General features: G+C 41.7%; 1 protein-coding gene across 4 annotated transcripts in view; it reads right to left on the bottom strand.

Annotated features, from left to right (window-relative positions):
* LOC101416425 (zinc finger protein 709-like) overlaps positions 1-24,019 on the bottom strand; it is a 158,331-nt gene that overhangs the window by 114,737 nt on the left and 19,575 nt on the right. The gene's annotated exons all lie outside the window — the stretch shown is intronic.

Here is a 24,019-nt window from a genome sequence, read left to right as displayed (position 1 = left end):
TGTAAATTGCATTTTTTGAAGATATATACATGACCAAAAAATTGTTACATTAAAAACTATAAGAGATTCCCTATAATCCCATTCCCCTTCCCACTCCTCCCACACCAACAGCCCCTCCATCATTTGGCATATTCATTGCACTCAGTGAACACATTTTGGAGCACTGCTGCACTACACAGATAATAGTTTACACTGTAGTTCACACACTCTCCCAGTACATTCAGTAGGTTAAAGGAGGATATATAAAGTCCAGCATCTGACCCTACAATATCTTTTAGGACAACTCAAATTCATCTGCCATGACCATATACCCTGTGGATCTCCACAGCCTTCAAAAGAACCAGCACATAGGGCTCATTTCTCTTTGCCATTTCCTCCTTTTATTCAAGATCAAAAAGCAGTTTTTAACTCTTGATCCAATATGCAGGCTGAGATATTCTGCTGGTCTGAGTTGACCCTTTTATTCAAGGTCTCAATCACCAGTTAGTGATTGATAGTAATCCCTTGGCACCAGGGAGGCTCATCCCCAGGAGTCATGTCCCACACTGGAGAGAAGGTAATGCATTTACATGCGGAGTTTGGCTTAGAGAGTGGACACATTTGAGCAATATGGAGGCTCCCAGGAGGTAACTCTTAGGCACTCTGCAGCACTAGGCCTAGTTGATATTTCAGGCACACAGGTTCATATGGATAGTCATCAATATCAAGGGCTCATTATTGGACCATGTATTTAATCACTCATTCAAGCTAGAGCAGGATGGGAAGCTACAGAGGAGGGTCTACTTTTTGGAGTAACCCTGACCCCCACCCACTGCATGAACTAAGCTAAGTCCCTTACGGACCCTCAGATCATCTGGTCTGTTTCACAGGCAGGAAGGGAGGAGGGAGTTGTGCTCAGTGGGTGTAGGGCAGGAGGGCTGAAGCTGCCGAGGCCTCCTTCACATTCCTAGAGTCTTTTTTAAATATATTTTTCTTGGTTGTATTCTTTCATTTTTTTTATTTTATTTTTTAAGATTTATTTATTTATTTCCCCTCCCCCCCCACCCCGGTTGTCTCTTCTCTGTGTCCATTTGCTGCATGTTCTTCTTTGTCCACTTCTGTTGTTGTCAGCGGCATGGGAATCTGTGTTTCTTTTTGTTTCGTCATCTTTTTATATCAGCTCTCCATGTGGGAGGCACCATTCTTAGGCAGGCTGCACTTTCTTTTGCGCCGGGCAGCTCTCCTTATGGGGTGCACTCCTTGCGTGTGGGGCTCCCCTAAGCAGGGCACCCCCCTGCGTGGCATGGCACTCCTTGTGCGCATCAGCACTGTGCATGGGCGAGCTCTACACAGGTCAAGGTGGCCCAGGGTTTGAACCACGGACCTCCAAAGTGGTAGACGGACGACCTAACCACTGGGCCAAGTCCACTTCCCACATTTCTAGGGTTTTGACCTTCCTCAGAGCCTGGAATGAGATTAATGGTTGTGGATTCACCGTGAATCCATTAAATTAAGAAGGAAAAAATACTTCCCCAAAAATGCACAGCGCAGGTGGGAATGGGGGCACCTCTGTATATGCATCCCTTCCCTATTATCTCAAACAAATCAAGACAACAGAGAAAAAAATAAGAATATACTGTTTATCACTAGCTAAGTGCCCACAACTGACACTCCCACAATGGCCTTGAGGAAAGAAAGGTGGAGTCTCTTTGTCCTGCCTATACCTTAGCTATTGCAGGACCATACTATTGGGAAGGGAAAGCAAGGAAACAGAGATGGGACAGGGGGGTGGAATGGGGTGGGAGGAAGTCACTGTGTGTCACAAGCTGGATTAACCACAGCCAAGGGCATCCCCTGGGGAGAGGAGAGGCAGGGTAGATTCTTTCAGGCAATGGCTCTCCAGAAAGACAGAAGTCTCAGTGACCCATCAACATGGAGAGGAGCAGACAGAGCAGCTTTCTGATGGCATGGGGGAGTCCATCAGTCCTGCAGCCCTCTGATCATCCCCAGCCTAGGTCAGCCCTTATTTCTACCTTGGAGAACTGTGGGAGGTGATGGCAGAGGTTCTTTGGAGGACAAGTCTCCTGCACAGCAGCTTGGGGATAACATGCCCAGCTGTGGGGAAGAGGGCCAGGCATAGGTTTCAGTGTGGAGACAGGTCATAACCCCTTACCTTCACTTCTACATCCTAGAGCAGCTGTGAGCCATTTATGCTTAGAGCTGTACCAGGTCAAGTCCACAGATGCCCAGGCATGGATCCCAAGGTCCTGAGGTCAGGGACAGGCTGCCTTGATGATTTGTTTGAAGGGGGAGGAAAGAGATGGTAGAAGCCTATGTGAGTCTTGGAAGGGCTAATAGGGTACCACACCACCAGATCTGAAAGTGTTCAGCCTGAGTCAGCCTCCCAGCAACCCACAAAGATCAAGCCTCTACTTTACACATGGAAATGGGAAAAAAAAAAAAAACAGACCATATAATTTTAGTTATATAGATATTTGTTAGTTTAGAGGAAATTCTGTGCAACCTGTTTCGTGGGAGATCCATGTTACCCCTTCCCCTCCTCCACTTTCATGCACATCTGTAGGGGACAGGGTGGGAGCGGGGACATGTGGGCATGAAAAGATGGGAAAGACCCAAAATCTCTATAAGCATCAGGCCCAGGAGGGGAAGAATTTGGTTTATGATAACCAGCTGTCCTGCTGTCATCCACTCTTCCAAATAAGGGCCTACAGGGGAAAAGAAATACGCACCTCAATAATCACATAAGATGCCTTTTATGTAGACACCCTCCAGCTTCACTGCCAACAACCTACAATGGAACACACCTGAGCCAATGTACTGTTCACTATGAAGCTTTCCCCTGGTCTTGCCTACTTTGGGGTCTCTGTGAAAAACAAGAGATGGCTACTCACACCTTGCTATAGCCAGCTTTGAATACACAGCCTCTGGGTTCATTTGAATTATCTTTATTTCTCCAGAATCAACTCCACACTCCTAGAAACAGAAGAAAAGTTGGAGAAAGGCAGGAGCCGGAGCAGCACCCCAAAAGAAACATAACAGGCCAGTTTCTGCAGCCTGTATTTGGGGGAAATGGCGACCAGGCAGTTCGAGCTTCCCTGGTGCCCCAGGCAGTTTCATTCAACTTTGGAAGTTGAAGCCACTTGGATACTTAGGAGGAAATGCTTTTGAAGGCCTTGTAGGTAAGGATATAATCTGAAGGTGAACCCCTCTGAAGACCCCACCACAGTTGATGCCTACCTTCATCCTCCACTGCCTGAAGTCCTCCAGCCTGGCATGACCATCAATCCCAGCAGTGTGAAACTCCTGTTTAGGTCCAATTTACAGCTCTTTGTGTCCAGCACATGCACATCTCACACATCATCTTTTCAGGTTCCTTGTACCCTATTTTCTACGTCCTCCATGGAAAGTTTAGTAAGAGCAGCACCTGGGATCAGAAGTCTTTGCCATTCTAGGAGGATAAGGCTAGATAAGGCTGGCTTTGCCAGCAGTCAGGAGTTCCTGCTTTGATTTCTGCTGGTGTTGAGGTTGCTATTCCCTGAGGGAATTGGTGTGTTCTTCCTCATTCCATTTATTGTGTTTTCCTTTTGTTGCTTGTGCTTTTGATATCACATCCATTACTAAATATAAGGGCATTAAGGTTTATTCCTACATTTTTCTGTAAGAATTTTATGGATGTAGGCCATATATTTTGGTCAGTGATTCATTATGAGTAAATCTTTGTTCATAGCATAAAGTCAGTCCATCTTCATTTTTATATCGGAAATACAGGTGTTCAATAACAATATCCTAAAGAGACTGTTCCTACCCATTGAGTGGACTTAACACACTTTTCAAATAATCATTACCCAATAGTATATGGGCTTATTTCTAAATCATCAATTCTACTCCTTTGGCCTATACATGTGTCCATAGACCAATACAACACTGTTCAGATTAGTGTAGATTTATAGTCACTTTTGAAATACAGAATTGTCAGTCCTCCAACTTGATTCTTCTTTGGCAAACTGTCTTGGCTACTCAGAACCTTCTGCAATTTCAAATAAATTTGAAGATCTGATTGTCCAACTCCTAAAAAAAGGCTTTTGGAATTTTGATAGAGATTGTATTGAAACCATAACATTTCTTTGGGTAATAAAGACATTATACAGTACAAATTTTCCTATCCTTGATTACAGTTTGCCCTTACATTTATTTAGGTCCTTAATTTTATTCAAGAATATTTTGTAGTATCTAGAATACAAATCTTTAATTTCCTTTGTGAAATTTATTCCTAAGACTTTATTCTTTCAATTCATATCATATATGAAATTCCTTTATTAACTTGCTTTCTGGACTATTCATTGTAGGTTTATAGATACAGATTTCTGATTTTGCTGCCATCTCCCAGACACAACCAGCAGCACCAGGAATCAAAGACAGCACACAAGACAGTTCACAGCAGGCCATCAGGCTCCCTGGAATGGGCCCCACAGAGAAAAAGGGGGGAGACTGTGAACCTGTAAGTCCTGCCTCCTGGCCCAATGGCCTGACCTCCCCTACAACATCAGCACCAGGGATGGAATCCAAAAGAGAACCATTTTTCCCCAGGCTAAGTTCAAAGAGAGTTCTGTTCTCCTATGGCAGCTCCCACAGGCAGGAGACCAGGAAAATTTTCCTGCAGTGGAGCCTGAGCCTCTTACTCTAGCAACAGCTGGGGCCACCAAGGACCAAAGGGAACTTCTTCAATGTTAAATGCAGTTATATATGTGTCAAGGTTGCCAGGAGGTACCTCAATGAACCTCAAAACAAATAACTAGGAGACGTAATCCTCAGGAAGCCAAGGTAAACTCACTAGACTTACCATGGAGGACGAAGTCCAAGACCTTCATGGAGCCCAGAAATGACACTGGTGATTGGTAGGTGCTAAACACAAACCATAAGTGGGACATGAACAACAAATAAATGATCCTGAGACATGGGTCACAATGGGCTGGAGGACTTGCATAGGGAAGGATGGAGGTGTGTTGATGCCATGGTGGGGTCCCAGTAGGGTTCCAATGAGGAGGATTCAAGCACTTTCATAGCCTACAAAATCATTACCACTAAACTAATAACAGATCTTCTGCTTTAAGAGGCTTCCAGGAGACATGTGGGAGTCAAGATGATAGTCACCAGCCCCTATCAAAACCAGACTGAGAGGACAGGAGAGGGAAAGAATGATGCAGGGGAAATGAGTGTAGTCTCTGGATTTCCACACAGGTGGTTTATGGAGAGGCTATCTGGCAGTGAGGGTCTGCAGACTCCGGTGGTTGAGCAGTCTGCTCCTGGGAGCTGCCTAAAGCTGAAGCAGTTTTGTGAGTTTAGTAACAATATCTTTAAAGGCCCTGGAGGTTCCAGATAACCTTTTTAAAAAGATTTATTTATTTTTAATATTTTACTTTATTTACCCCCCATCCCCCAGGTGGTTTGTTCATCTGTCTGCTCATTTTTTTCTCACCCTCTTAGGAGGCACCAGGAACTAAACCTGGGACCTCCCACATGAGGGGAGTGCCCATTAGAATGAGCCACATTGGTTTCCCACAGGCTGTGGCATCCTTGGGCATGTGGCCTCTGCTCATTGTGGTGGGAGCAGCATCTAGCTTGTTTGTAGCAGCATCTATCTCTGTTGCAGTGGGAAGTAGTGTCCAGATTTGTTGTGGAGGCATCTAGTTCTGTTGCAGTGCCATCTATGTCTGTTGTGGTGAGAGGACATGTCTGGCTCTGTTGCAGTGGGAGGTGGCATCTTCTCCTTTCTCTTAGGAGGTACTGGATACCTCCCATGTTGTAGGTGGGGCCCAAGTGGTTGAGTCACATCCTCTTCCCAAAACCCCAGATAGTCTTTTTATTTGCACTCCATGGGCACTGCACTATGCCAGTCTGGACACCTCCATCCTTCACTGAAGAAGTCCTCCTGACTGGTGTGCTGCTCATGAAAAGCAGCTGGTAGCACTCAGTCAGGTCCCACTCACAGCCAAGTGCATCAAGCACCATGCAAAATCTCCTGCATCATCTCTTGGGGCCTCAGGGAGTTCGTGATACTCTTCCCTCATCTATAGTTCTATAAGCCTGGCTGGGCCTCCTGAGAGCTTCCTTGCTATTTCCTCTACCACTGGTCTGCCTTCCTACCCTCACACCACAAGCATGTATTACTTCAAATAAATGTCATGAAATGCCTCAAAATATCCCTTGCTGGCCCTGGCTGTTGCCAGAAGTGAAGGTTGGCCTCTTCTGACAGAGTAAATTCTGCTGCTTGCCCTAAACTTGATGTTGACCCCTCTATTTCCCTTGGGAAGAGCTAGGGGGGAACTACTTCTTCAGCATCTCCATCTCCACTGCAGCTGATGTGGTCAGAGGGGGAGGTCCCAGAGCCAAGGTGGGGGCCTTCCTAATTATTCACCTTGGGGCACAACCCAGAGGCCTGGATGGCCTGCACCAAGGCCATCAGGCTGCGGGTGCACTGGGGGCAATGGACAGTGACTCTGTAAATGAAGCAGAAATCTTGGATGCCCCCAACTCTGGTATGCTTTGGCTTTCTCTGCCCTTCTGAATGAAGGCCTGGCTAAGGCTGCTTCTCTCCAAAAGAGGAATAAAACATGATTGACTAGTGCTGGAAGGGAGTCTGCACCTCAAAGGGACAGAGGTAAGTTTTGCCCAACCTGGCCTGGCAGAAGACGGATCAATTTTGGCCATGTTCCATGCATTTCACCATGAACTCTGGCCCTTAGTGCACTGGAGTTCCCTGTATTCCTTAATGTTTATGGATCAGGAATCAGAAGGGAGATGTGCAGGTTCACTGTATATTAGTGGCATGGACTTGGCAGGCATTCTGTGCTCTTCCATGTGGTGTGTGGAAGGAGCAGAATTGTGTTTCTGATCAGGTGAGGGCTGGGACTGCAGGGCCACGGTGGAAACCTGTTCTTATCTATTGTAGCCCAGGAACACATAGGTTGCCATGACTTTATCATGCTTTTCATGAGTCACTGATTTCTTACCTCTTCAGGGTTATATCTCAAGGACATCATGAATGCTATCTAGTGGGGGTCCTGGTAATCCAGTAAAGGATCCACATAGGGCTTCAGTTCTTGGTGTTCATAGCCCGCATTTACTCAGGGATTACACATTATATGTTGTAGCATTATTCTCTTACAAGGGTCTATGCTGTAACAATGTATACAGGACATGTTAATGTAAACCAAAAATGTATAAAAGTCCATAAGCTAAAAGGTAAACCATAATGTAAAGCATAAGGAAACTAAAAATTTAGAATTTGTACAGTCTAAAATATAAACCATAATGTAAACCAAAATGAAACCATGTTTGAAAACTATGGTTCAAAATCTGTACATCAGCTGCAGCAAATGTAACATGAACATGTAAAAAGATCACTGCTGGGAAGGGGGAAAAGGGTTTGATGTTGGATATATGGGAGGCCCCTATATTGCATATGACAATTGCTGCAATCTAAAATTTTTGGAATACAAAATTAAAAATTAAAACAAAAAAGAAAGAAAAGATGTAGACACTGAGGAAGAAATGAAAGAAAGTACCTTTCCACTGTACAAACAGGGCAACACCAATAGCTTTATAGTATTTTTCATTTTTTTAATGCACCAATTTATTTTTACTTTATTTTAGTAGTTCCAAATTTAATATGCATATTTCTAATCTTTAAACCCATCATTATATTTCATTTTCCTATTAAATGAATTTGGTAATATATTAGGATTCACTGTCTCAAGAAGTTTTGGACCACAGAGAGGTTCATCTATGGCTAGGGAGGAACACTGGTGTAGGGTGTTATTGATGGGGGGCACATGGATGGGAGGGAGTTCTCAAGAGCATGTATACAGGGGACATAAAAATGTTCTGATGCATATTCTGTATTTTCATAGTAGTTACAATAACAAATGACAACTGAGTGTTGGTTCTTACTCAGGGAAGCTCTGTCACATTCCCCAATGGAATAGTAATAATCCCCCAAGTGCAACAGCAAAGACCAACAAGACAGGATGGTCCAATAATGAGCCCTTGATATTGATGACTATGTTTATAAGCCTGTGTGCCTAAAATATGAAGTAGGCTTAGAGCTGCAGGGTGCCTAAGAGTTACCTCCTGAGAGCATCCATGATGGTGAAATGTGGCCACTCTCTAAGGCAAACTCAGCATGTAAATCCATTACCTTCTCCCTAGCATGGAACTTGAATCACAGTAATGAGCCTCGCTGGAGACGAGGAATTACTACCAATCACTAATTGGTGATGCAGCTAGAAAGAGACCTTGAATAAAAGGGTCAACTCAGACCAGGAGAATATCTCAGCCTACATGGAAAATCATGCATTAAAATTGGCTTTTTGACTTTGACTAAAACGGGGAAATTGCAAAGACAAATGAGTTTATAAGGCTAAGAGTCTTCAAAAAAGAGTTGGGAGGTCATCAGAGGGGTTGGAGTTATGCATGCCTCATCAGGACCCCAGAAATAGCCAAAGTAGTTACAACCCTAGGTACTGGTTCTCTTGAAGGCTACACAGACCTACAGGGTATATGGTCATGGCAGATGGAGTTGGAGTTATGTGACATGTCAATGGGCCCTACTTTGGAATTTCTGCTCCTGAGAGTGATTGAGCTAGACTCTGATGTGACCTTTCTACACATGCTACTTTTGTCACTTTTACTGAACATGTGGTTGGCACTAGGGTAGGTAAATACTCAGGGCACTTGAATTTCTGGACTGCCCATGTGCCAGTTGGCCCTGAGCCTCAGCAGAGTTGCCACTCCTATTCTGTAGTTTGTTGGACTTACCCAGGTCAGCTAACAATGAGGTGAAGATGGTCAACCACCACACCAGGGAACCAGGAGTGCCTACAATTGCAAACAGAAGAATTGCACCCATCATCCATGTGGAATCTAAGTCCCCTCTTGATCTAGTGGTGGAGTGGACATCACCATCCCAGGGTCCACAGGATGGAGGAGTAAAATGTGAATTAGAGTGGATTTACTGATATTCTGCTATAGAACTATTGTGACTAGTAATGGAAGAAATTGTAGCATTGATGTGGAGAAAGTGGCCACAGTAGTTGCTGAGGGCAGGCAAAGGGAAGAAAAGATGTGATGCAGGGATGTTTTTGGGACTTGGAGTTGTCTTAAATGATATTGCAGGGACAGATGTTGGACATTATATATCCTGCCATAACCCACTGAATGTACTGGGGGAGAGTGTAAACTACGATGTCAACTATTATCTGTGTGGTGCAGCAGTGCTTCAAAATGTGTTCACCAACTGCGATGAGTGTGCCACAATGATGGGAGTGGATCTTGGTGCGGGAGGAATGGGGTGGGGAGGTGGAGGGTATACAGGATCCTGTTACATTTTTTTTAATGTAACCTTTTTTGTGATGTCTATATCTTCAAAAAAATGCAATCTACCAAAATGATGGGGGTGGCAGGGTAAAGAGTGGGTTCTTTGGGAACCTCTTATGTGTTTTTTTTTTTAATTCTTTATTTTCTTTTACATTCAAAAAATATGAGGTCCCCATATACCCCCCCCCCACCCACATCACCCCTCCCACATCATCAACCTCTTCCCTCATTGCAGAACATCCACTGCACCTGGCAAATACATTCTGGGGCACTGCTGCACCATATGGACAGTGGTCCACATTGTAGTCCACACTCTCCCCTAGTCCACCTAGGTCAACTCCAAATCCTGAAAATGCCCCCACACCATATCTCTTCTTCCATCTCCCTACCATCAGCAGCCACCATGGGCACCCTCTCCACATCACTACTACAATTTCTTCCCTTATTAATCACAATAGTTCCCCAGCAGAACACCAGTAAGTCCACTCTAATCCATACTCTATTCTTCCATCCTGTGGACCCTGGGATGGTTATGTCCAGTCACCCTCTGCATCAAGAGGGAGCTCAGATTCCACATGGATGATGGATGAAATTCTCCTGCTTGCAGTTATAGGCAATCTTGGCTCCCTGGTGTGGTGGTTGACCCTCTTCACCTTCCTGTCAGCTGGCCAGGGTATCTTAAGTGTTTTTAATGTAACATACTATGTGACCTATTAACTTTAAGTTAAAAAATATGTTAAAACCTAAATAAATAAATGAATAAATAAATAAGAAGAGGGGGGAAAAAGGTGTATGCTAAGTCATTTTTTAAAATAAGAGTAACACAGTCCATAGACAAGAGCACTGGAACATCAGCTCTTCACTGAGTACCTGCCTCCACAGGTCCTGGAAGATCAGGGAACTGAAAGGTAGGTGCTCACTCACCACAGTATAAGGAATCACTCCCATGCTTCAGACAATGACAGCAGAGCCATCTGTCTCTGAAAGATTTTGAGGGTAATAAAAAGGACACTGCCACACAAGGTTTCCAGCTTCTTGTCACTGATAAAACTTTTGCTTATGCCAAAATTTGCAAGTTTGATATTCTCATCAGCATCCAAACCAAAATTGACAAGATTGAAATTACCATCAGCATCCAGGAGGAGGTTTCTTTTTTTAAGTCCCTGTGGGCAGTAAAATTTTGGTGGGAATACTGCAAAGCAGATACTGCCTGGCAGAATTTGGCTTAAGCTTCTTATTCCTCTTTAAAGATTTGAGCCATCAGATATTCAAAGAGATCTCCTCCACTAGCATACTTCATTATGATAGTGTTTTGTCATTCTTTATTATTATTATTTTTTTAAGATTTATTTATTTATTTAATTCCCCCCCCTCCCCTGGTTGTCTGTTCTTGGTGTCTATTTGCTGCGTCTTGTTTCTTTGTCCGCTTCTGTTGTCATCAGCGGCACGGGAAGTGTGGGCGGCGCCATTCCTGGGCAGGCTGCACTTTCTTTTCACGCTGGGCGGCTTTCCTCACGGGCGCACTCCTTGCGCGTGGGGCTCCCCCACGCGGGGGACACCCTTGCGTGGCACGGCACTCCTTGCGCGCATTAGCACTGCGCATGGGCCAGCTCCACACGGGTCAAGGAGGCCCGGGGTTTGAACCGCGGACCTCCCATATGGTAGACGGACGCCCTAACCACTGGGCCAAAGTCCGTTTCCCATGTTTTGTCATTCTTGATGACTTCAATAACTTGATTACATTTGAATGTTTGCAGACCTTCAAAATGGACATCTCTCAGGAAAGCATGTGGAGGCCAGCAGAGTTATGTTCATTTTTATGGATGATATTCATGGCTACCTAGTGTTCAGTGAGGATGTCTGTGCTAATTTCACAAAGGAAAAGCCACACTTTCCAATGGTTCTCAGGAACCAATTGTTCCCAATGTGGGTCTCCTCCTCAGCACACATGACTGAAAGAGTGTGCAGTCTGTTGGATTTCTCTTGGCCTGGAGACCCAGTGACCATAGGTAGACTTTCAAATGGAAAGAGCTGGTGACAATTAGTCAAAATAACCAAAAACACAAACTATTCCAAAGTCTAAATGAATAAATGATCAAATTATTTAAAAACCAAATTTTAGAGAAAAAAAGAACAAATCCAAACATCAAAATAAAAAACAAAATGAAAACAAGAGAAAAAGAAAAAAGAAATTTTCTTAAAAAGAGAAACAGATAAAAGAAGAATGTAAAAGAATTTATTTAAAAATAGAAAGAAAAAATAAGTAAATTTAAAATTAATTAAAATAATTGTTGGAGAAGATATGGAGGAAAGGTAACTTTCATCCACTGCTGGTGGGAATGTAGAATGGTTCAGTCATTGTGAAGGACAATTTGCTGATTCCTCAAAAAACTAACAGACCTGCCATATGACCCAGCAATTCCCTGCTGGGTATATACCCAGTAAAATTGAAAGCAAGGACATGAACAGACATATGCACTTCAAAGTTCACAGCAGCATTATTCACTATTGCCAAAAGCTGGAATCAACCCAAATGCCTACCAACAGATGAATGGATCAACAAAATGTGGTACATATATACAAAGGAATATTACTCAGCTGCAAAAAGGGATACAGTGCTAACACATGGGATAACATGGATGAATCTTGAGGATCTTATGTTGAGAGAAGCAAGCCAGGCATTGAAGGACAAATATTACATGACCTCACTGATATGCATTAAGTAAATCAAGCAGACTCAGAGAGTTATTGTCTGGAAGATAAATTTACAAGGAATAGACAGGGAGAAGGTTGTGAGCCAATGCCTATAAGGATGTAATCAATGATAAGGTGAAAGTGTGCAGTTGGCCATTGAAGGGATATGACAGGAGGGTAGTGATACTATTGGGTTGGATGGTGCAGGTTTGACAGATGGGTAGAATGTGGAGGGTTGGAATGTCCATGGAACTGGCTGGAGGTTTGGGAGACGGACTAGGTGAACACTGGGGATTAGAAGGTATTTGGTTGAAAGTTCTAAGTTGGGAACACTCTTATGGTAATATGACACGGAGGGGTTACTTGTTTAGGTTGTTGGATGGGAGAGCATTTGGGACAGGGTGCACCTAGAGCAGCTTCTAGGGAGTGTGTGACTGATCATTTTTTCATAATGTGTTGTATCATTTGGAGGAGACCCACAGAATGGATGGGAAGGATTGTGACTCCCATCCTGGGGAGGACCAATGTATTCACAAACATAGGGGTGGGAGTCTTTCAAGAGCATGGATGGTTTTTAATAGGTGAGGACAAACCAGTGTATCAAGACCTCAGGGTTGTTGCAAGTAACTATGAATCTTCTCATCCAAGGACTGAAGCTGGAGGGGCTGTGGGCCATAAAGGGAGGGGAAGGGAGGAAGAGAATAGATGGAACAGGGGCTATTTAGTGTACAATGGAAGTGTTCCTCATCATCTTACAATGATGGATGCAGGCCATGTTAAATATCCAAATTAATAAAAGCGTACAGTCTAAAATGTGAACCATTGACCATGTAAATGTAATCATAATGTAATCATAATGTAAATCATTGACCATGGTTAGTAGCTACTTTTCACTATTTGTATATCAATTTTAACAAAAGTGCTATACATATATCCATATATGTATATGGGTATACATGTAAAGTATATAAATATGTTCAAATGTGCATGCAACACTGTCACAGTGTGTGGAGACACACATAAAACCAAGAGAATACTGAATTCCCATCCTGGAGAGCTCTCCCATGTTCTCTAATGGAGCAGCAACAGTCCCCAAGGTGAAGGAGCAATGACTGCTGAAGGAGGATGGTCCATTGATGGGCCCTTGATATTGACGACTATGATTGTGAGTCTTTGCTCTTGAAATTGAAACGTAACCTAGTGTTGTAGGTTGCCTAAAAGTTGCCTCCTGAGAGCCTCCTTCTTCCTTAATGTAGTCTCTCTCTAAGTCAAACTCAGCATATAAATGCATTACGTTCCCCCCACCAAGAGACATGAATCCCAGGGATAAGCCTCCCTGGCGCTGAGGGATTACTACCAAGTACCAACTATTAATGAAACTGGAAAAAGATCTCAAATAAAAGGGGGAAAATATAAAGACAAATGAGTTTATATGAGTAAGAGACTTCAAAGTAAACAGCAAGTTATCACAGATATAACACTTATGCACATCTCAAGAGGAAATCATAGACTGCCAAAGAGGACATTACCTCAAGTAGTGGGGCTCCTAAGGGCTCTGGAGACACCCAGGTCCTCTGGTTAGGGCAGATAGCTCCAGAGATTGGTGCCTTGGCAGTGGACCCTATTTTGGAGTTTCTGCTCCTGTGAGTGACAGAGTTGGACTCAGTTATGGCTTCCCTACACACAGTTCATCTGTTCCTTCTATTTAAACCTACCCTTGGTGCTGAAGTTTATAGGTATATATCCAAGAGACTGCAATCTTTGGGCTGTCCATATGCCAGCTGGACCCTGAGCCTCAGCAGAATTGCAAGGCCTACTCTCCAGTTCATTAGACTCACCCAGGACAACTAACAAGGATGTGAGGATTGACAATCACCATACCAAGGGAAAAAGAGTCCCATCCACTGGCTGTATGGAATTGGATCAAAGACCACTCTCAATTAGAGGTGGAGTTGACATCACCCTCCCAGAATCCTCAGGATTGGGGAATGAACTATGCACAAGAGTGGATTTACTGGAGTTCTACTATAGAATTATTGTGGTTCTAGCAATGGAAGAAATTACAACACTGATGTGGAAGCAGTGACCACTGGAGGATCTGGGGACAGGGAGAGGGAAAAACATGTAATATGGAGCCTTGTTTGGGACTTGGAAATTGTCCTGAATGAGACTGCAACCACAGATATAGGCCATTTTATATCTTCTCATAACATGCAGAATTGTGTGGGAGAAAGTGTACACTATAATGAGAACTATGGTCCATGCTCAGTGGCAATGAACCAGTATGTATTTATCAATTGCAATGAATGTGCCACACTAATGAAGGATGTTGTTAATGTGGGAGGGTGAGGGAGGTGTGGGGAGTGGGGTATATGGGTATCCGTATATTTTCTGTGTAACATTTATTTAATCTATCTTTTAAAAATAAGAATATATATTATTTTTAAAAAGAAAAAATAAATTCATACTTCAAACAAAACATTAAGAAGTGGATTTTTTTAATTAAAAAGCAAAGAATTGTTATAAATCTGAGAAAAAAGAATAAGGACAAAAAGAAAAATATACTGAACAAAAAAGAATCCACAAGAATGAGAAACTAAAATCAATCCTAATCTTACAGGTCACCAAAAACAGCTTCCTGGGTTAGCAGACCCCAAACCCAACATCAAGGGACTTATCTAGGGGGTTGGAGTTCCATAACAATGGTTCCTTGTAAAGGCATCATAGGAAATTTAACAATCAGGCTGTGGATCATCCTCATTGGTTTCTCCTCACTTTTTGATCTCAAAATCTCTTGACACTATTAACAAAATACTGGGGATCTCGAAGAGTTTTTGTGTTTATGTGGGTTACAGCTATCTATATTCCCCTTAACAGACCTAGAATGCTCCATTACCTTCTATATTTCTACTTTGAAAACAAATGATCTATAACTTTGAAAGAGCACATAATTTTAACATTTTAAATATACAATGCATTATTCTGAAACTCTGTATGATTAGACTCAATGTGATGTCTCAACTTAAGTGAGATCAGGGTTCCATAAGGAAGTGTTCTGTTGCTTAAAGCATAATAAGGTAAATTATAGCATCTATAATGCTGACGGAAAGATAGGTCTCATATTTACATTTCTTATTTACAGTTGGGCTCAGTTTCTTTGGAGTAGGTTTATACCTTCAACAGACCAGAGATCTCACTAATATAGCCATTTTCCATCTTTACACTTAGAGAGTCAAGCTGCGCATTATGAAAGCATGTCTTCTACTCTGTCATCTTTACGTCAACATTCTATGTGCTCTGTGTCACTCTTATTCAGTCTAGCAGTACTGTCAGGGAAGTGGACATGTTTTCTCCCATGATATCCAATGATATCTCATGGGAGAAAACAGAGAAGTCCAAATATGATTTTTAAAAACTTCTTTGAAATATAGTATACTTATGCCATTTAACTTTGTAAGTCTTAAATATTTTGTATCCCTCAATTCCTCCATTACTGCCTACCTTCCTAATGATTGAATTTTTTAAAAAAGATTTATTTATTTATTTCTCTCCCCATCCTCCCCACCCCAGTTGTCTGTTCTCTGTATCTATTTGCTGCATCTTCTTTGTCCACTTCTGTTGTTGTCAGCGGCACGGGAATCTGTGTTTCTTTTTGCTGCGTCATTTGTTGTGTCATTTCTCCATGTGTGCGGCACCATTCCTGGGCAGGCTGCACTTTCTTTGGTGCTGGAGAGCTCTCCTTACAGAGCGTACTCCTTGTGAGTGGGGCTCCCCTATGCAGGGGACACCCCTGCGTGGCACGGTACTCCTTGCGCGCATCAGCACTGTGCATGGGCCAGCTCCACACGGGTCAAGGAGGCCCAGGGTTTGAACCACCATCTTCCCATGTGGTAGGCGGACGCCCTAACCACTGGGCCAAGTCCACCGCCCGGATTTTTTCTGTAGTGAACCATTTTCAGTCATTTCTTTCTGTGTATACTTTTCAGATGTTTGTTTTGTGATTATATGGGGCTTATATTTAACCTCCTGAATGAATAATGACCAAGATTATTTGATAAATTAATTTCAACTGTTTATTATTGAGGGTTATCTAGGGAAACATAACTGATATATGATACCTGCACGTATTAAGGAGATTTTATAAAATTGTCTCATGCACCATGGGGATTCACAGGTCCAAATTCTGTAGGGCTGACTGCAAGCTTGGAACTGTGATGAAGGTGCTCAATGAACTAGGTCCCCAGGAGAAGCTGGCTTCTAAAGTAGAGATGGGAATTCTCTCTCTGACTGCCGAAATCTTTTCTCCTTTTACGGTCTTCAACTGATTGGGTGAGATTTCTCTCGTTGCTGAAGGTAAACTCCTCAGTAGATTGTAGATGAAGGCAGCAAGAGATACAATCAACTCACTGGTGATTTAAGTCCACAAAATGTCCTTATAATAACAATTAGAACAATGCTTGAATGGTGAAAAACCTGGGCACAATTATCTGGCCAAGATGACACTTGAGTCTATCACAACCTGGATATAAAATCTTGGTTGCCCATTATTTTCTTTCAGCACTTTAAATATATCACCCCACTGCCTATTGCCTTTTTTGCCTCCCTGCTTTCTGATGAGAAATCTGCATTAGCCTTATTGGGGCTCCCTTGTATGTGACATGTTGCTTTTGTTTTGCAGCTGTCAGAATTCTGTCTTGGTCGTTAGCATTCACCAGTCTTATCATGTATTTGGTCATGGCTCTTTCAATTTCATCCTGTTTGGGGCTCTTGAGTGTCAATATTCATGTCTCTTGTTAAACTTTAGAAGTTTTATGCCACTATATCTTCAAATATTCATCATGCCCCTTTCTCACTTTTCCTTCTGTTACTTCCATTATGTGTATTGGTCTGCTTTATTGTTTCTCTCAGTTCTCTCAGGCTTTGTTCACTTTTCTTAATTCTTTCTTTCTGCTATGCTGCTGGAATCATTCCTTTTTTTAAAAAAAAATTTATTTATTTATTCATTTACTTCCCCTTCCCCCCACCTGCAGTTGTCTGTTCTCTATGTCTATTTGCTGTATCTTCTTTGTCCGCTTCTGTTGTTCTCAGCAGCACAGGAATCTGTGTTTCTTTTTGTTGCATCATCTTGTTGTGTCACCTCTCTGTGTGTGCAGTGCCATTCCTGGTCAGGCTGCACTTTCTTTCATGCTAGGTGGCTCTCCTTACGGGGCGCACTCCTTGCGCGTGGGGCTCCCCTGTGTGGTACGGCACTCCTTGCACGCATCAGCACTGCACATGGGCCAGCTCCACATGGGTCAAGGAGGCCTGGGGTTTGAACCACAGACCTCCCATGTGGTAGATGGATGCCCTAACCACTGGGCCAAGTCCGCTTTCCTGAAATTATTTCAATTGTCTTTTCTTCAAGTTCACTGATGCTTTCTTCTGCCAGTGCCATGGTCCTGTACAAGCCCTCCTAAGGAATATTTTGTTTCATTTGTAATGGTTTTCACCTCATTTTCCTGAGGTTTCATTTTATTCATGTTTGGTTTTCCTGATATATTTTAGACATTTCTTCATGTTTTCCATTATATTCTTGGCCACAATGAAGATCATTTTTAAAAATTCCTTTTCTGGTATGCCCAAAGTCTGTTCTTTGTTGATGGTTTTGGGACTATCTTTTTTCTTTAAATGGGCCACCATTTCCTATTTCTTTGCCTTGCAATCTTTTGTTGAGCAATGGACATTTTAAGGAGTTAACTCTGAATATATTCCAAGTTGTTTCTTCCTTAAGTTTGTATCCAGCTAGGGATTTCACAGAATACCAGGAGCTAACAAAAACATATCAGTGCAAAAAAACCTTCTATAGACTTCGGAAATTGACTTTGCTTTGGTTGCTATTCTCCTTCAGAGTTTTACCTTACCATCAAGAAGATCCCTGAGAGGAAAATGTGAAGGAGAAAGCCAAATCGGGGCAGAGTAAAGAGCTCCAAGCATCAGCTTATCCTACAGGACACTTAAACATGCAGAGCTATCAAAAGCAAATGTTTGGGGGCCCCAGTAGACAAGAAGAATATCCTGCAACAACCTTGGAAGTATGGAAGGAGAAGGCCATACTGGCAGAGGCCAACAGCCTTGGCACAAGCCAGCTCAGGAGATAGTCCATGGCTGGAGTTGGAAACTCCATTTCCAAAACACATTGTAGGAAGACACAGTGTGACACTGACTTCAGCTACCTATTAGTAAATTTGGCAGGCTAAAGTATAATCCTGAGAACAGCTAAACTTTGAACATGCCCAAATCAGAAAAGTAGCCACCACTTTAACTTTCCCTTGGAATGAGGGAAAGCAGGGCTGATTAAAAATCACAGTGCTGGTAGGAACTGGCTTTTTTCACCCGGACCGGATTGCAGGTCTAGCCTAAACCCCAGCCCCACCTCCAGCAGGGAGGAAGATAGGGGACCTGCACCACCTCTCTTGGGAACTGCAAGCCACACTGCTGAGATTGGTGTCTAACCTACACTAGTGGCACAAGCTGCCTTAAGAGCTATTCCGTGGCTTGAGTTACAAGCTCCATTTCTCATAAATTGGAGAGGAAGACATGGTCATCCACCAACTTCAGCTACTGATTGGTTGTCTGCGCTGCCTAAGTATAATCCTAGGAACATCTAGGGTTTGAAACTGTCCAAGTTGGAAAGAGGGCAGAAGCTGCCATTTTGACTCTGCCCCTGGCATGAAGGGAAGTGGGGTGACTGAAAATTACAATGAAGTTAGGGACTGACTTCTTTCCACCAAGACTGCATGGCATCCCTAGCCTAGGCTCCAGCCCTAACTACAGCAGACAAGAAGCTGGAGGGACCAGTCCCAGGCTCTCCAGGAAACTCCAGGTGCTTTCAGCCAACAAAGAATGACTAGTCAAAACACCTAAGGCTGTATCACCACACCTCAATAAGATAGGAGAGAAGCTGGGTTTCCTCAGCCTCTCTTTGCAACTATAGACATTGTAAGTCCACATGAATGGGTTGAGTGCCTCCGAGTCCATCTGCATCTCTGCCCCTCATAGGACAGAAGGCGATGATGTTCCTTCAGTCTCTCAGGAAAACTGCAGGTGCTTTTGACTGAAACAGCCTGGACTGGTGGGTAATTGTGTATCTACCACCAAGCCCAAGAGGAAAGGAGGGGGCTGGTGTTTCCACACACTTTCCAGGCAAAGGCAGGCACTTTCAGCCTAAACAGACTGGACTGTTGGATGCCTAAGGATCTACCTCCACACCCAACAGGATAGGTGAGGTCTGGAGTCTCCACAGCCTCTCTGGGAAATGGTAGGAACATTTTGGCTTCAGGGTCTGAACTGCTGAGTGTCTGTGGATCCAACCCCATGCCCTAAGAGGATAGATAAGGGCTGGTATTTCCTCAGGCTCTCCAGGCAATGATATGTACTCTTGGCCTAAAGGGACTAAACTGTTGGACACTCCTAGATACACACCCACTACCCAAAAGGATAGTAGGGAACAGTTTCCTTCAGCCTCTCTGGACAACAGTGGGTGCTTTTGGCCTAAAGGGACTGAAGTGTTGGGCATTGGTGGTTTAAATTCCACCACTTAAATGGCAGAAGGGTCAGCAGTTCCTCAGCCTCTTAGGGCAACTGCAGGCATATCTGTTCCACATGGGTTAGCCACTCCAGAGGGTACATCCCCACCCCTGGCATGGAGGGGGACTGGTGCTACAGAAATTTACCTGAGCAACTGTGATCATTTTGGAACTACACAGCATAGATTGCTTCCCACAACTGCAGATCCATCCCTGCCTCAGGTATGAGATGAAGGGGTGTGAAGCTTCATCAGTTTCTCCAGGCAACTACAGTCTTGTCCTGCATACCTTGGATTATTACACACACCTACAGTTCTGTCCCTACCTCTGGCAAAGGAGAAAGGTGGAAGAAGCTTCAGCAATTCCTGGGGCAAGGTGGGCAACTTCAGCCTCCATACTTTACAGCACTAAATACATCCTCAGCTCCTCCTATACAATCAGAAAGGCAGAAAAGGCAAGAAAGCCTTAAACTAAAGGGAGAAACTGTACCCAGAATAAACACTTTAGTAACTCAGACATGAAGATACCAACAAAAAATTACAGTCCACACCAAGAAACAGATAGATATGGCCCAGTTAAAGGAAAAGGTAAACCTGAATATAACATAAAGGATTTAAGACTACTATTCATAGATGTTCAAATAAATCTCCTTAATAAATTCAATGAGCTGTCTAAAGAGATTAAAGATACTAAGAAGACACTGGGTGAGCAAAATGTAGAATTTGAAGGCATCACTAGAAAACAGTGGACTATATGGGAATGAAAGGTGCAATAAATGAAATTAAAAATATCCTGCAATAATAGAATAGTAGATTTGAGGAGGTAGAAGAAATGATTCATTAGCTTGAAGAAACAGCCTCTGAAGGTAAGTATACAAAAGAACAGATGAAGAAAAAATTGAAAAATATTGAACAGGATCTCAGGAAACTAAATAACAGCAGGAGACATACAAATATACATGTTATGGGTGTCCCAGAAGAAGAGACAGGAAAAGGGGCAGAAAGAAGGTTTGAAGAAATAAAGGTTGAAAATGTCCCAACCCTATTGAAGGACCTAGATAGGCATGTCCAAGAAGCACATCATACACATGTTTGAATAAATCCAAATACACCAACTCTGAGACACAAACTAATCAGAATGTTAAATGCCAAAGACAGAAAGAATCCTGACATCAGCAAGAGAAAAGCAATGAATAACATATAATTGATGTCCAATAAGATTACGTCCAATTTCTCATCAGAAACCAGAGGCAAAAGGACAGTGTTATGATATATTTAAGATACTGGAAGAGAAAAACTATCAGCCAAAAATGTTGTATCCAACAAGATTATCTTTCAAAACTGAGGGCAAATTACAATATTCACAGATAAACAGAAAATGAGAGAGTTTATAACAAAAAGATCAGCTTTTTAGGAAATATTAAAGGGAGTATTACAGATGGAAAAGAGAGGCAGGAGAAAGGGGTTTGGAAGAGAGACTAGAAATTATGATTGTATCAGCAACAGTAACTAAAAGTGTCAAGGGTAGTGAAAACAAAATGACAGATACAACCCAAAGGTCAAAATGGATGAAATAAGTACTGGCTTTACAGTAATATGACTGTTAATGGATTAAGCTTCCCAATCAAAAGATACAAACTCCTGGAATGGATAAGAAAATATGAGCCCTCAATATGTTATCTGCAAGGGACTCACCTTAGAGTGAAAGTGAATAGATTGAAAGTGAAGGTTGGAAAAAGATATTCCAGGCATAGAGTACCCAGAAAAAAGCTGAGGTAGTTATACTGATATTGGATGAAATAGGCTCTAAAAGAAAAACTATTAGAGGCAAGGAAGGACATTACGTATTAATAAAAGGGATGATTCACCAAGAAGAAATAACAGTCATAAATGTACACATACCTAAGCAGGATGCCCCAAGATACATGAGGCAAACACTGACAAAACAGAAGTGAGAAATAGACATCTTTACAATAATACTTGGAGACTTCAATACACCACTCTCAGCAATCTGAGAAGACGATCAATAAGCAGAGAGATTGCCTAATATGATAAATGGACTAAAATTAATAGACATATACAGAACAATGCCACCCAAAACAGGAGGATATACATTATATTCTAGTGCTCAAGGATCTTTCTCCAGGATAGACCATATGTTAGGTCACAAAGGAGATCTCCTTTGAGTGTGTAAAAAAAAAGCAGATCTCAATAAATTCAACAAGATCAAAATTATACAAGCACAATCTGTGATCATAATGGAATATAGGTGAAAATCAATAAAAGGCAGTTAAAGGGAAAATTCACATTCATATGGAGATTAAAGAACACACTTTAACCAGTGGGTCAAAGAGGAAATTTCATAAGAAATCAATAAATATCTGAAGATGAATAAACATGAGAACTCCACAAATCAGAATCTATGAGAATGCAGGAAAGGCAGTACTGAGGAGAATTTTATAGCCCTCAATAAGTACATTAAAAAAGAAAGAGCTAAAATCAATGACCTAACTACACAGCTGGGGAAGAAGAAAAAAGATATAGCAGACTAATCCCAAAGCAAGCAGAAGAAATGAAATAACAAAGATCAGAGCAGAAAAAAGTGAAATTGAGAACAACAACAACAACAAAAAAAAGTAGAATTAACAAAACCAAAAGTTGGTTGATCAAGACTAACAAAACTGACAAATCTTTAGCTAGACTACGAAAAAAAGAGATAAGATGCAAATAAATGGAATAAAAATGAAAATGGGAAGATTACTACTTAACACACAGAACTAAGAAACATAATAATAGGATATTATGAACAACTTTATGCCAAAATCTAGACAATATAGATGAAATGGAAAAATTCCTAGGAATGTACATACTACACTGATGCTAGAAGAAATACAAGACTTCAACAAACCAATTACAATAAAAAAGATTGAAAGAGTCATCATCCATCCCTGAAAATGTAAAGCCTAGGCCCAGACAATTTCACAGGTGAGTTCTACCATGCATTCAAAGAGATTTAATAACAATCTTACTCAATCACTTCCAAAAATCTGAACCAGAAAAAATGCTATCAAACTCATTCGATGAAGCCAATATCATCCTAATAACAAAGCCAGATAAAGAGATTCCAAAAATAAAATTATAGACCCATTTCTCGAATGAATAGAGACGCAAAAATCCTCAATAAAATATGTGCTAATTGAATCCAACAAAACATTAAAGGATTATTCATCATGATCAATTGGGTTTTTTATACCAGGCATGCAAGAATGGTTCAACACAAGAAAATCAATCAGCATAATACTCCACATTAATAAATCAAAGAAGAAAATTTACACAATTTTATCAATTGATGAAGAAAAGGCATTTGACAAATATAGCATCCTTTCTAGAGAAAAATATAATGAGATATGAATTGAAGGAAACATTCTCAACATTATAAAGGCCATATAAGAAAAACCCAGAGCTAACATTTTATTCAGTGGTTAAAGACTGAAAGTTTTCCTGTTCAGATCACGTATAAGACAAGGATGCCCACTGCCACAACTGATGTTCAATATAGTGCTAAATGTTCTAGCCAGAGCAAACAGGAAGAAAAAGAAATAAAAGACATCCAAATCAGAAAGGAAGAAGTAAAACTTTCCCTATTCTTAGATGACATGGTCCTATATCTAGAAAGTCCCAAAAAATCTACAACAAAGTTGCCAGAGCAAATAAGAGATTTCAGGGGATTGTCAGGTTACAAGATCAATATGCAAAAATCATTGTGTGTCTATACAATTGTTAACATGCAATCTGAGGAAGAAGTCAAGAAAAATATTCCATTTGCAACAACAAGTAAAAGAATCAAATATTTAGGAATAAGGTTAACCAAGGATGTAAAGTACTTGTATTCAGAAAATGACAAGGCATTGATAAAATAAATTTTAAAAAGATCTAAATAATTTGAAGAACATTCCATGCTCATGGATTGGAAGAATAAATATCATTAAGATGTCAATTCTACCCAAACTGATATACAGATCCAATGCAATCCCAATAAAAATTCCACTAGCAATTTTATACAAATGGAAAACAATATTATCTGGAAGGGTAAGAGGCACTGAACAGCCAAAAACATCTTAAAGAGAAAAAGTGAGGTTGGGGATTCTCAATTCCAGAATTTAAATATTACCTAGCTACAGTGGCTGATCAAAAAAAACAAAAACAAAAACAGCATGGCATTGGCATAAAGATAGATACATAGAACAACGGAACAAAACTGATGGTTCAGAAACAGACCCTCACATCTATGGCCAAGTGATTTTTGACAAGCCTGTCAAACCCACTCAGCTAGCCAAAACCATCTATTCATCCAAAGGTGCTGGGAGAACTGGATATCCTTAGCCA

The sequence above is a fragment of the Dasypus novemcinctus genome, chromosome 19 (assembly GCF_030445035.2).
Source record: "Dasypus novemcinctus isolate mDasNov1 chromosome 19, mDasNov1.1.hap2, whole genome shotgun sequence".
In the NCBI taxonomy this organism is placed as follows: Eukaryota; Metazoa; Chordata; class Mammalia; order Cingulata; family Dasypodidae; genus Dasypus; species Dasypus novemcinctus.
This window is presented reverse-complemented; position numbering and strand designations above follow the sequence as displayed.